General features: G+C 37.9%; 1 pseudogene; it reads right to left on the bottom strand.

Moving 5' to 3' along the window:
• Window positions 1–991: 991 nt before the first annotated feature.
• Window positions 992–15,163, bottom strand: part of LOC128775464 (uncharacterized) — a 44,308-nt pseudogene continuing 30,136 nt past the window's right edge.

The following is a 15,163-nucleotide window of genomic DNA, read 5'->3' as shown; positions in this document are numbered from 1 at the left end:
GAAATTTATAAAGGAAAGGATATGCAATTAAACACAATTAAGAAAATAAGAGTTAAGGATGTAACAGAGATTATAAATTAAGAAAATTCCAATTATACCGTTAAATTGAAAAATTTGAAAACCTACATGAAACCAAACATCTAAAACAATGTAACATACTCCATTTGATTCAAAAATATCTGACTAATCTCTCATTTTAAAATTTTGGATCATAATTTAAATATTTTCTTACCAGCAATACCAAATTTTAAAAAAGGAAAATAATTTACATTCCAATTCCTTCTATAACACTATCAGTATAAATGAAAAAATCCTAAACACAATATCATCAAACCAAGTACATTGACACATAAAGCATATTATTTGTATATATTAACCTTTATGCTATGAACAAATACTTAAAAATATACGAGATTTTAATAAAATTTATGTACTTTATCATTTTTTGAGTACAATCATTTCAATATATGTGATTAACTCTTAAATGAAATGCAACACCCCTTTATGGTATTTTTCTTCTTTTTTAATTTACATGGTTTGAAGGGGGCACCTGGGTGGTTCAGTGGGTTGAGCGTCCAACTTCAGCTCAGGTCATGATCTCACAGTTCATGGGTTTGAGCCCCGTGTCGGGCTCTGTGCTGACAGCTCGGAGGCTGGAGCCTGCTTTGGATTCTGTGTCTCCCTCTCTCTCTGCCCTAACCCACTCACGTTCTGTCTCCGTCTCTCTCAAAAATTAATAAAAATTAAATGGTTTGAACGGAAGTTCTTACTTGAACACATGTCCTATGTATCTGAACATCGACCCAGTCCATAGAACATATCCTCATGCATGAAATGTGAGAAGCATTCTTTAGCAAATTAGGGAAAAAATAAAGATGCCAATAATTATAGCTTTTTAAAATATGTTACAGAAGTTCCTAGCCAATGAAGTAAAAGTGACTATATTTAAAAAATAAATGTGTATGATCAAAAGTTGTAGGCTAATTAGTTTTTAACAGCATTCTGTAAATCTATGGATAGTAGTTTTGGTGGTAACATTTTGTGCGCAGGGAAGGCAAATCTGTATCCAGAGTAGATGTGTATTGTGGTAAGAATAAATTGCTGCTGCTTCCATGATGAAAGTGGTCCAATGTAGTCAATTTGCCCCAGGTAGCTGGATGATCACCATGGAGAATGGTGCCATCCTGGGATTCAATGTTGGTTTCAGTTGCTGGCAGATCGAGCAGTCAGCAGTGGCCTTAGCCAGGTCAGCTTTGGTAAATGGAAGTCTATTAGGTTAAACCATGCATAACCTCCATTCCCACCACATGGCCATTCTGATCATGAGCCCACTGAGTGATGACTAGGGTGGCTGGAAAAGAGGCTTACTGGTATCTACAGAATGGGTTGCCCTATCTACTTGATTATTAAAGTCCTCCTTTGCCAAGGTCGTCCTTTGGTGAGCAGTCACATGGAACACAAATATATTTCCATTTTTGTCTATTCAGAGTGGTCCCCCAAAGTACACCTTCCCAAATTTCTTTCTCACCAGTGTTCTAATTCCATTTCTTCCAAGTCCCTGACCATTCGGGCAAATCATTGGCCGTAGCCCATGGTTTCATACAGAATCTCGCATCTGGTTATTTCTCCCTCCAAATAAAGAGCACAACCAGGTGCACTGCTTGAATTTCTGCCCACTGACAGATTTTCTTTTTACCACCACCCTTCAGAGATACCCCAGAGAAAAGATACAGGGCTAGAGCTGCCCCCTTTCAGGTAGTGTCTGAATCCCATGCAGAAGCATCTATAAACCAGACTTGCCTTCCTTTTCAAATAGTCTTAGAGGAACTCCCCATGAGGCCATAGGTGCAGGCTGAAGGAGAAAAAGCAATGGTGATCACAGACATTTGGACCTCTTCTTAGTGTAAGTTACTTGGGCCTCAGGGTCTGCTTTTGTCCCAATCTCCCATATACACCTTCCATTTGATGGTAGAGTGTTGTTGCATACACCTAACTTTTTGACTTGTTGGGTCAGGTGATAGCCAGTTTATGATGGGCAGCCCAGACCATATGGCAAATCCGTGGTTCATGGCTAAGTGTTCAGTTTCTACTAAGGCCCAGTGGTAGGTCAAGAGCTATTTCTCAAAGGAAGAGTAATCGTCGGTGGAGAATGGCAGAGCTTCAGTCTCAAATCCTATGGGCCCATGCTGCTGTTCACATATGGGGCCTGCCAAAGGCTCCAAACAGCATCCTTGTTTGCCTCTGCCACTTCAAGAGTCATTGGATCTGGTGGATCATGTGGCCCAAGTGGGAGAGCAGCTTGTACAATAGCCTGTACCTGTTGCAGAACCTTCTTTTTCTTTCTGGGCCTAAATACTACCACCTTGTCATGTCAGCTGGTAAATGGGCCAGAACAACACGTCTAAATGAGAAATATATTGTCTCTAAAAATCCAAAGAGGCCCACTAGGCATTATACCTCATCTTTGGTTGTTGGAGGGATGAGATGCAAAACATTATCCTTCATCTTAGAAAGGATATCTCAACGTATCCCATACCACTGGGACTTTGAAAACTTCATGGGAAATCACAGTTTTTTCCCCATCTTCTGGCTTGCAAATGGCTTGCCAATAAGACTTGAGTAGTTGCTATGTTTTCATTAGGTCTAATAACCATAAGGTCATGGATATAAAGGATCAGCATAATATCCTCCGGTAGGGGAAAGCGATCAAGATCCCTGTCCACTAAATTATGAGTACACTAAATTGATACGCTCTTGAGGTAAGACTGTGAAAGTGTCTTACTGGCCTTGCTGGCTGAAAGGAATTTATTTCTGGTAGATCTTATAGACAAGGATGGAGAAAAGGGCATTTGCTAGATCAATGGCTGCATACCAGGTACCAGGGGATGTGTTAATTTGCGTAAGCAATGACACTACCTCTAGTACAGCAGCTCCAATTGGAGTTAAGCCTTGACAACCCACTGTCATTCTCCAAAATCTGCCTTTCGTACAAGTCAAATAAGAAAGTTGAATGAAGATGTGGTAGGAATCACCGCCCCCGTCTCTTTCAAGTCCTTGATTGTGTCACCGATTGCTACCATCCCTGAACGAATGTGATGTTGATTTTAGCTTACCATTTTTCTACATAGATTTCTAATGGCTTCCACATGGCTTTGTCATCATAGCAGCCCTCACTGCATAGGTGCGAGAACCAATGTGGGGATTCTGTCAGCTGCTGAGTATTTCTATTCCAGTTACATATTCAGGAACTGGGGAAATTACAGGATGGATTCTGGAACCCACTGGACCCACTCAGACATATCTGAGCTAAAACTCCATCTGACTTCCATATGCTCCTACTCTGACTGAAAGGTCAGAGTGACATTTTGGGTATACTGGAATCAGTGTCGATTCAGAGCCAGTATCTAGTGGTCCTGATAAATCTGATTATTTCCCTCTCCTCAGTGCACCATTACCCTGGTGAAAGGCTGAAGGTCCTTTTGGGGATGGGAGAAAGATTACCACTATATATTTTTGGTAGTGTTCTAGGATCCTTCCTCAAGAGGACCTGGGCTTCCATTCATTCATGTGGCTTTGGATCTATAAACTTGTTCAAGTCTAGGAATTAACTGAGTGGTCATGACATTCTGTTTTTTTATGATTCAATTTAAACTTTTTTTCACTGAACCTAGAAGTTTTCTGTTTATAAAGATCAAGTAAGAACTTAGTAGGCTAACTATCTCTTTCACTTTAGGATCCCCATGATCAGGTACCCACCATAGGCTTTTGGGAGTCAGATTGATTCTTATTGTTGCTTTGATTCTGCTATTTATCATGGTAACTGCACTTACCTTGTGTTTGATGGTTAGTTGACACCCCTTGGCCCCTGCCGCACGAGGCTCTAATTATTCCTGTTGCATTTATGTTTCCCAGTTAAGTAATTGTAGTTTCCACACTGAGGTGTGTCCTACAGAGAAGAGCAATCATGGAGTTCTTAAAGGATGCTGGGTCTCCCTTCACAAATTAATTTCTCAAAGTATTGGTAAAAGGTCTATCTTCTGGACCTTCCTAGTGTGGATGAATAGGTCTTAAATGACAAGTCCACCTGGATATCCCAATATTCCGAACCTTTTGAAACCCTTTCTCTACATTGAACCAAGGCTCATCTAGCATTTCCAATGTGCTCATTGTGGATCAACTTTGGATAATGTTTCGGTCAACCAACCAAGCAAACAGAGTCCTTTCTAACTCACTGAGCTGTAACATTAAATGAAGAATCTTTGCTTAGTGAGACCATGTAAATAAGTTTGGTCTGATCCAACTTTTTTTTTTTCCATCCTCATCCTGCACCTTTAGTATCCAACCTCACACATGTTCCCCAGATTTCAATCTGTATAAATTAGAAAACTCAAGTGTAATGAACCTCCTCATCGTGCTTCATCTTTAGGGACCTGCTAGAACTTGAGTCTGATTAAAGATCTAGAAATAAGGAAGGGCAGAAGGCCTGGGTCTTAGGAATAATCAGCATTGCCTTGCAAAGCAACTGCCTTGGGAGGGGCCATTACATTTTCCTCAGGCAATGTAAGGTTAACCCTCTCAGAAGGAGGTGGAAAGGCCCAAATCATTGTGGCTAAAGAGGATGATACCACTGAAATGGAGAAAATGTTTCTACTGGAGTTGGGGAAATTTCTTTCATTAGCAAAGAAGATTCATCAGAATGTAGGAACTCAGTGTCCCCAGCTTCCTTCTGGGTTTCCTACACATTATCACTCCAACCTAGAGGATTCTACTCTTTTTGAGTCAATGCCCTAGATTTAACAGTGGACACTCTGCAGAGCTGGGAGTTCAGCTTGTGTTGCATGTAGTTCGGCCATCTTAGGCTAAGATGTTTGCATTTTATTTTCAGTAAATTTAGCTATTCGACTACAGGAGATAAAGTTCTGCTTCAGCCACAGGAAAAACCCCTTGGTAGCTTCTGTGGTGCTTGAGTTGGATATTGAATCAGTCAGTTCACGCTGTCCTTGAACCATTTGTCCAACAACCTTAGGAACAACTAGGCAACATTATTGTACTTCATAAGTTTTTAATAAATATTCAAAAATATTATACAGAGTCACCTATCTCCTCATTTTGTATAAGTGATTGATTGGATGCATCCCATGTATCCCTATTGCTAGATCACACCATGGAGTTATCAGTGCTCTCTTTCCTACTAGCAAGGGAATCATTAGCATCTTCCAACCTAATAAGATTAGAGAATCTATTCAGGAAACTTGGGAACCAATTTAGAAAACTCATCCTTAACATTTTGTTCTTCTAGAACCACTGTCAGTATCAAAAATCTGTATTAATCAGGGTTCTCCAGAGAAACAAATACATACATATATATATATATTTAATATATATTATTATATAAATATATATAATATTATAATATATAATATATATAATATATAATATTATATAATATAATATTATAATATATAATATATATAATATATAATATTATATAATATAATATTATATAAATTATAACATATATTATATATATAATTAATAATTATATATTTATATATAATTAATAATTATATACTTATATATAATTATATATATTTTATATATTATATATTTTTATATATTTATTTATATATGTATAATTATATATATTTATATATAAATAATTAATAATTAATTATAATATATAATATAATAAATAATTTATAAATTATATAAATTATATATATACAATATATTATATATGTCCAAAAATTGTCCATATATAACCTTTGTCTGTTGACACAGCATAAACTCACATCTCCAAAGAGAAAATGACCTGGAGGTCTACCCAGCTTGTCACCAATCCAAAGTCTATTATCTATGCTTATGTGCTGTCTCAAGCTTAATGATAACCTATCAACCCCTGTATTGCTAAAGCATGGAAAGACTAAGTACAACAAAAACCCCATTCAGAATAAGAGTCAGAGACAGAGGACTCTGTGGCACTTGGGAATCTTGGTGACCCTGAAGCGAGAACGCTCTCATCTCTGACAGGAGATCCAGTGCTTTGAGATCAAACATGGGAGGTTCTGTCTCTGCAAACATGGGAAGAATACCCTGATCCACAATCAACTGTAGCTACACCTACATTGACTTTAGAGCAAAATATCATATGAGGTGGTCCCGCTGTCATGACAAGTTCTACTTGTGTGGCTTTCTTTGCAACGGACTTTAAGTTTGATTAGTAAGTGAAGGCAAGTTTGTTTTGTTTTGTTTTGTTTTGTTTTGTTTTGGGGGGGGGTATTTATTTTGAGAGACAGAGAGAGCAAGTTGGGGACATGCAGAGAGAGAGGAGAAAGAGAATCTCAAACAGCTTTCTCACTGTCAAGCAGGGGTCCGAGGTGGGACTCAATCCCACAAACCGTGAGATCATGACCTGAGTTGAAATCAAGAGTCATATGCTTAACCAACTGAGCGACTCAAACACCCTTGTTTGCTGTTGTTGTTGTTGTTTAAATCTCCCAATTCATCTTCTTAAGAATCTATTGGCTTCTTATATATTTGCTTCTGGTCAATTTCATTTGTAAATAACTGGGACTAATGCCCACTTGGAGACCTAGTTATTTGTTTGTTTACCACCTCAGTTTCCCGACAAGAGGTGGTTCAAAATAGGGGAATAATAATAATAAGGCACAAAGTTCCTCTTCTGCTGCTTTTTGTACCACTGACAACTTCTCTTCCACCAATTGAGACACTGCATCTTCAAAATGACAGCATCAAACTTAGCTTGTCTCTTCTTATGTGACTGTTTGGTACTTTCTAAGTGTGAACAGTTTTGGCTCAAGTACTTTTTTTCCTCATTTTTGTCCTCAGACATCTCAGGCTGAAAGGCATGCCACCACCTGTGTGAGTGACGGTTGAAACATCAAGACCCCAACTGTTTTAAGTCACGTCCCAAAGCTGACACAGCTAGATGGTGGTGGCCATGGGAAAAGAATACTAGTGTTCTGATTCCTAATTCAGAATTTAGTGCCCCGGCATGAAGCATACCGACACCATACCTTAACTGACAGTCCTGAAAACTTTCTATTAGTGACATATTAAATACACACCTTAAAAATTTTCCTGGGGCGCCCGGGTAGCTCAGTCGGTTGAGTGTCTGACTTAGGCTCAGGTCATGATCTCGCGGTTCGTGAGTTCGAGCCCGCGGTGGGCTCTGTGCTGACGGCTCAGAGCCGGGAGCCTGCTTCAGATTCTGTGTCCCCCTCTCTCTCTATACCCCTCTCCCACTCATGCTCTGTCTCTCTCTGTCTTAAAAATAAATAAAACATTAAAAAAAAATTTCCTTAGTACCAGATATGGCTGCTTCAATTGAAAGGCCATGCTATTCTCCTGGTACAGACACAAGCTGAAGAAGACACCTCTAAATTATCCCTCTCTTCTCTGACCGAGTGAGTTCCAACGAGAGGGGTTTTATCTGAGGGGATCATGAACAATGATATTGCTCTTGGTTCCCAATTGGCTTGCATCAGAATCACCTGAAGTGCTTGTTAAAACACAGAGGCTGTGCCCCAGCCCAAGTTTCTGATTCAGTAGATCTAGCATAGGCCTTCAGAATGTACACGTCTAACAAGTCCCCAGATGATCCTGATCCGTTGGTCCTGGAACCATACTTCAAGAACCACCCGTGAAGCTTAATTTTATGGGTCACCTTGACTCAGCCATAGTCAACTATTATTATTCTGGTCAAATATCTGGTCAAATATTATTCTGGATGTTTCTCTTAGGGTGTTTTTGGATGATATTAACATTTACATCGTTAGATAGAATAAAGCAGATCGCCCTCCCTGATATGGATGGGCCTCATCCAATCAGTTGAAGATATAAGTGAAACAAAAAAGGTTGACCTTAAGTATTAGAGAATCCCTTCTTCCTGTGTGCCTTCCAACTGAGACTTTGGCTTTTTCCTACCCTCTGCTCTGGACTGGAATTGACTGCCTTGGGTGTCCAGCTTGCTGACTTACGTTGCAGATCTTGGAACTTGTCAGCCTCTATAATTATATATATTTATACACATCTGTTTCTCTGGAGAACCTGGACTAATACACTGCCACTCTAGAGAACTTGTCCAGGCTGTAATGAATATTGGAATATAAGAGAAGCCAATATGCAGAAAGAGGATGACAGGTTAAAATAAATAAAGACACAAATAATGGAGCCAAGTAAGCAGCAGAGCCAAGGCTTGGGAATACATAAGCTTTCAGTTCCTGTGCAAAATATTCTTTTTTTTTTTTTTTTTCCTCCTCAGCTCTTAGTAAAGTAATCAAAATGACCATTCACTGAATGTGTTTGTCAACCCAGCTGCATTTGAGGGATTTTTTTTTTTCTCGCAGAAGTAAATTGCTCTCTTTAAACAAACCCCTTATCAGCTCCCACCCTAGATTCTTTGAAAAGCATATTGATTATATACCCGGCAGCTGTAAGCATCCAGACTCCCTATCTTCGTGGCTGTGTTCTCTTCCTCCTCCTGTTTCCGCTCACCTTCTCACTCTTGTCTCCACTCAGTCTCTCTTTCCCCTTCCACTAATCACCTTGGGCCACATTACTGGTGTTCTGTCTGTCCCACCGATTTGAGGGCACTTAAGGGTAGAGTCTATGTTTCTTTATATTTGGGTTTCCTGTGCTTTGCTGGGGAACTATTCTTGGCAGAGTTTACATGTGCAGGGGATGTGACTGAAAGATTGCTTGGATGAACGTGCTGCCATATGCACCTGCTTATCCTAAACGTAGTGAGTCAATGGAAGTGTGGAGGGATAAATGCACTAGCGAATAAACAAAGATGAGGAAAGCATTGTTATTTACATTTAAATTTTAAGCAAAGGGAGTCAAATTATTGTCATCTTTATAATCTGGAACTTGATTCTTGTAAGTAGGAACTAAGACAATTTGCTTCAATTGTCTCGACCTCAGTGTCCTCAACATAACTTCATCTTCCTTGCATCTTGATTTCCATCTTCTTGATTAGGAGCCATCTAATTCATTTCAGCCCTCCCGTATGGCATAACGTGGGAGATGTTTCGTGATGTAGAATTTCTAATGACCACTAAAATACCGCATAGAAACCGTGATAGATCTTAGGAATCTGTGAATCATGCTTTAAAGATTTCTCAAAATCATTAAGGATGCTAACGATGCTGTTATTAGTTCAGAGCAATAAACAGAGATTTGATAAATCAGAGACAGTTGTTCAGAAGGAAAAGCTGAAACACCAAATTTGAATTTTAAGGTTGATATCTAGGGGTAGTTTGTAGGCATTCAGTGGTAGAATATGGCTCTTGGGGTGCATAATGAGATTTTTATGTAGTCTTGTGATACACACTTTGATCTTTCCTTGCCTGGGCACTGAGATATTTAGATGCAACTTACTAAGTGTGTTTCATTCTGAATTCTACCTGAGGTGCCATCATTTCTTGGTCCTAACGGCCTGTTAACAACTTAGGGAGCTCCTTAATGGCTTCTGAACATTTGAGCGTAAACCTTTACTTGCTTATCATAAAAGTAGATCCAAACTAAAACTCAGAAAAACTCCTTTAAGATAGCACATTCACCACTGGTAATACTGTTTTAATACTTGTATAAAATGGAACTCAATTTCACCCAAAGTATGATCCGCCTACACTCTGGGAATTTATGCAAGCCGAGTTTATGCCTGGGACACTTCACAGCACTCTCCACTTCCCCTACGAGTCTGCTAATCCCCATCACCCATCAGATCCAGTTTAGATCATTTTGAGCTACCACAGAGAACATTACTTGACTTTCAGAAGATGGTAGGTGTCTCTTTATGTTACCTATCTGTCTCTGTATTCCAGTCCTTTGATTTCCTGTACACTGACTTTTATCCATGACCAGCCTGGGTGTCCCCAGAGGACAGCTGTGTCCCAGTCACTGCTGTAGTCTCAAACTGAGTGAGGTGCCCCCAGATAGAAGAGTTTTCAATATTTGTTAACCAGCTCACTGAGTGAATGTCCAAGAAACATTTTAGAGAACCTTCACTGTACTAACTAACCAGACTGTTCAGTATCGAGATGAAAGCTATCTGTTTAGCTTACTTGAAAGTGCTGATGCCTGAATGGCAACAGGTGTCTCTATTTCAGTTGGCTTAGTGATTTCATTACAATTCATTTATAACTTCATAAAAATGCTATTGTGTCCTAAAAAATTTACTGCAACTGGTATACACAGGCACAAACATATTTAGGGTAGAATCTGTATCTAAAAATACCTTCTATATTTGACAGTCTACATCTTTTTAGTAGTTATTTTCCATCAAAATGTAATAAAAATGGTAATCGACACGTTAATAATAAGAATCATCTGATTAAAGCAAGAGAATTAATGCACTGGTGAGATTCACAGAGGAATAGAAATTGGCTCTATTGTCATAAAAACATTCCAATTGGAGAATTGTGGTATTCTTCAGTACTTAGTTTGGATATATCCATTTCCAGCATAGACTTCCGGAGAATGAGGAAACTGATCAGACATAGCTCAGGGAAAATGAGGGCTCAGAGTAAATCAGTTCTCAATTAGTGATAAGTTGTTAAAAGTTAACAATGGAAATGAAAATAATAATGGAGTACAGGTAGAGAGATCTCAGCCACACTCGAAACTCCAGACAAATGTACAACGGTAGGATGTATGCTAGAATGTATTGCTTTTGTTTACTGATGAATGGGTCACGTTTAAAATTTATGTAAACCAAGTGGGCAGCTGTTCAATTTGCTTATCTCCATTCCATTTAAATCGTCAAGCAATGAAGAAATAAAAGTTTTAAGACAAAACCAAAAAATGGGTGGGGGGGAGTTTACTACCTGATAAGACCAGAGCCAAGCTTAAACCTGTCCTCATATTTATTTATTTTTTGATTTTATAAAGATATTTTTTAACTATTGAGGTATAACTGGCATACAATATTAGTTCTAGGTATATAATATAGTGATTTGATATTTGCATATATCACAAAATGGTCACCACAATAAGTGTAGGTAACCATCTGTCATCTTACAAACCTTACAGTTAATACAGTATTATTGAATTTTGTCTGTTCTCCTTCTGCATCCTGCACTATCCATTTAAAAAGCATCATTTGTGGGGTGCCTAGGTGGCTCAGTCAGTTAAGCGTCCGACTTCGGCTCAGGTCATAATCTCACCGTCCGTGAGTTTGAGCTCCACGTCGGGCTCTGTGCTGACAGCTCAGGGCCTGGAGCCTGCTTCACATTCTGTGTCTCCCTCTCTCCCTATCCTCCCCCATTCTCACTCTGCCTCTCTCTCTCTCTCAGAAATAAATAAACATTAAAAAATATTTTTAAAAAGCATCATTTGCATTTACAGGTGGATAGAGAAATCATCCAAAAAGATCCTGTTTGAAAACACATTTTTTTTTAATTTTAATTTTAGTTATTTAACATACAGTGTAATATTGGTTTCTGGAGTAGAAGTCAATGATTCATCATTTACGTACAACATCCAATGTTCATCATAATTTCCCTCTTTAATATACATCAGCCATCTAGCCCATCTCCCACCCACCTCTCTCTATCAACCTTCAGTTTGTTCTCTAAGAGTCTCCTGTGGTTTGTGTCCCCTCTCTCCACTCTCCCCGTCTCTTCCCATACATTAATCTGCTTTGTTTCTTAAATTCCACATATGAATGAAATCATATGACATTTGTCTTCCTTTGACTGACGTATTTTGCTTAGAATAATACTCTCTAGCTCCATCCATGTCATTACAAATGGTAAGATTTCATTCTTTTGGATGGCTGAATAATATTCCATTATATATATACATATATAATTTATATGTATATAAACACATACAATTTATATGTATATATATGTATGTGTATATATGTATATATATATGTATATGTACATATGTCTGTGTATATATATATATACCATATCTTCTTTATCCATTCATCAGTCGATGGACATTTGGACTCCCTCCATATTTTGGCTACTGTTGATAATGCTGCTATAAACATTGGGGTGCATGTACCCCTTTAAATCTGTATTTCTATATTGTTTGGGTAATTGCCGTATCATAGGGTAGTTCTATTTTTAGTGTTGAGAAACCTCCATACAGTTCTTCAGAGTGGCTGTACTAGTTTGCATTCTCATCAACAGTGCCAGAGGGGGAAACTTTTAGTTCCCCCTTTTAGTTGCCTTTTAGTTATGTTGATTGTTTCCTTCACTGTGCAGAGGCCTTTTATCTTGATGAGGTCCCAATACTTCTTTTGCTTTTGTTTCCCTTGTTACCAGTGATGTTTCTAGTAAGTTGCTGGGGCTGAAGTCAAAGAGATTGGTGCCTATTTTCTCCTGGAGGATTTTAGATGGTTTACTGTCTCACATTTAGGTCTTTCATCCATTTGGAATTTATTTTTGTGTCTGGTGGAAGAAAGTGGTTCAAGTTCATTGTGCATTTTGCTGTCCAGTTCTCCATTTGCTAAAGAGACTGTCTTTTTTCCATTGGATCCTCTTTTCTGCTTTGTTGAAGATGAGTTGACCATGTAGTTGTGGGTCCATCTCTGGGTTTTCTATTATGTTTATGATGCATTGATCTCTGTGTCTATTTTTGTGCCTGTACCATTTTGTCCTGATAACTACAGCTTTTTAATATAGCTTGAAATCTGGAATCATGATGCCTCCAGTTTCATGTTTCTTTATCAGGATTGCTTTCTCTACTTGGGTTCTTTTGTTGTTCCATACAGATTTTAGGACTATTTGTCCTATCTCAGTGAAGAATGCTGGTGGTGTTTTGATGGGGATTGCCTTGGGAGGTATAGCCATTTTAACAATGCTTGTTCTTCCATTCCATGAGCGTGGAATGCTTGTCCATTTCCTTGTGTCCTTTCCAATTACTTTCATAAGTGTTCTATACTTTTCAGAGTACAGATCTTTTACCTCTTTGGTTTGCTTTATTCCTAGGTATCTAATTATTTTTTGTACAATTGCAAATGAGATCTATTCCTTGATTTCTTTTTTGCTGCTTTATCACTGGTGTATAGAATTTACACAACAGATTTCTGCACGTGTTGATTTTATATTCTGCAACTTTGCTGAATTAATATTAGTTCTAACAAGTATTTGATGGAGTCTTTGAGGTTTTCTACATAGAGTATTACATCCTCTGCAAACAGTGAATGTTTGATTTCTTTTTGCTGATTTGTATGCCTTTCATTTCTTTTTGTTGTATGATTGCTGAGGCTAAGATTTCCAGTACTATGTTAAATAATAATAGTGAGTTGGACATCCTTGTCTTGTTCCTGATCATAGGGGAAAGACTTTCATTTTTTTTTTCCCATTGAGGGTGATATTAGATGTGGGTCTTTCATATATGGCCTTTATGATGTTGAGTTTTGTTCCATCTATCCCTACTTTGTTTGTTTGTTTTTATCAAGTATGGATGTTGCATTTTGTCAAATGCTTTTTCTGCATCTATTGACAGGATCATGTGGTTGTTATCCTTTCTTTTATTAATGTGGTGTAACATGTTGATTGATTTGTGAATATTGAACCAGCCCTGTAGCCCAGGAGTAAATCCCATTTGATCATAGTGAATCATTCTTTTAATGTACTATTGAATTTGATTTCCTAGTATTTTATTGAAGATTTTTTCATCCATGTTCATCAGGGATATAGGCCTGTAATTCTCCTTTTCAGTGGGGTCTTAATCTGTTTTTGGAATCAAAGTAATGCTGGCTTTGTAGAATGAGATTGGAAGTTTTCCTTCCTTTTGTTTTGTTTTGTTTTGTTTTCTTTTCTTTTCTTTTCTTCTCTTCTCTTTTCTTTTCAACAGTTTGAGAAGACTAGGTATTGACTCTTCTTTAAATGTCTCGTGGAATTACCCTAGGACTGGCCCTGGACTTTTGTTTGTTGGGAAATTTTTGATTATTATTTCAATTTCATTGCTGGTTATGGGTCTATTAAAATTATCTACCTTTTTCTTGTTTCAGTTTTGGTAGTTGGCAAGTTTCTAGGAATTTGTCCATCTCTTCCAGATTTCCCAGTTTGTTGGCATATATATGTGTGTGTGTATATATATGTATATATATATATATATATATATATATATGTATATACATATATATACACACACACATATATATATATATATATATATATTATAGTATTTTCCTATAATCATTTGTATTTCTGTGGAGTTGGTTGTGCTCTCTCCTCTTTTATTCATGATTTTATCTATCTAGGTTTATTCTCTTTTCTTTTAAATAAGTCTGGCTAGGGGGTTATCAATTTTATTAATTGTTTCAAAGAACAAGCTTTTAGAGTCATTGATCTGTTCTACTGTTTTCATTTGCTTGTTTTTTGTTTTGTTTCTATATCATTTATTTCTGCTCTAATCTTTATTATTTTGCTTCTTCTTCTGGCTTTAGGATGATTATCCTAATCATTGAATAATCAATCACCCCTTTTGTGTCCCTGGTTTCCTTCAGAACCCTGTGTTCACCCAGCCTGTGTCCTTACCATTTTTTCTCATAGAAAACACTAGAAAAGTTTTATAAGGGGGAAATTACCCAATTATATAGTTTAAGTAGTTCATAGAGAGGACACTGACAGAAAACAATAAAAGATAGAAATCTCTCATGGTCTAAGTGACATTCCAACACATGCAGTCTTTACAGCCAACTTCCCTAAGGAATGATCCCCACTGGGTTTTAATTCAGTCGGGTACTGGTTTTGGTTGGCTCTGAGCGGTGGTCATAAGGTGGCCATAAGGTCAGAAGTGGCTAGACTAACAATGTGAAGGGGATTACATTAGACCAGTGAGGAGGAAACCTCACACGGGAGTCTTACAATTGGCAGCTGTCCCAGTCACTTAGGTGGCTGTTCTGTGTCCAAGTCAGACAACTTTGTATGAAGATAGGCACAAAGAGAGGGCATCAAGTTTCTGGGTCTTATCACCATTCTGGCCATGATACTAACTTCCAGCCAAAAGACAGGCTTTCCCCTCCCTATAGAGTAGCCATGGCTAAAGGATTGCAGCCTGAGCAATCAATGTGAAAGTGTTCTAATAAGACCATATTTCTTGAAAAGCCCCTGAAGTGAAAGTAAGGGAAAAGAAAAGAAAACATTCATCAAGTTTGCACTGAGGCTCAAGTTCC

This window comes from Panthera pardus, unplaced genomic scaffold (genome assembly GCF_024362965.1).
Source record: "Panthera pardus isolate Hobbes unplaced genomic scaffold, ASM2436296v1 HiC_scaffold_8, whole genome shotgun sequence".
NCBI lineage: Eukaryota > Metazoa > Chordata > Mammalia > Carnivora > Felidae > Panthera > Panthera pardus.
The sequence above is the reverse complement of the archived record's forward strand: the minus strand, read 5'-3'. Positions and strand labels throughout refer to the sequence as shown.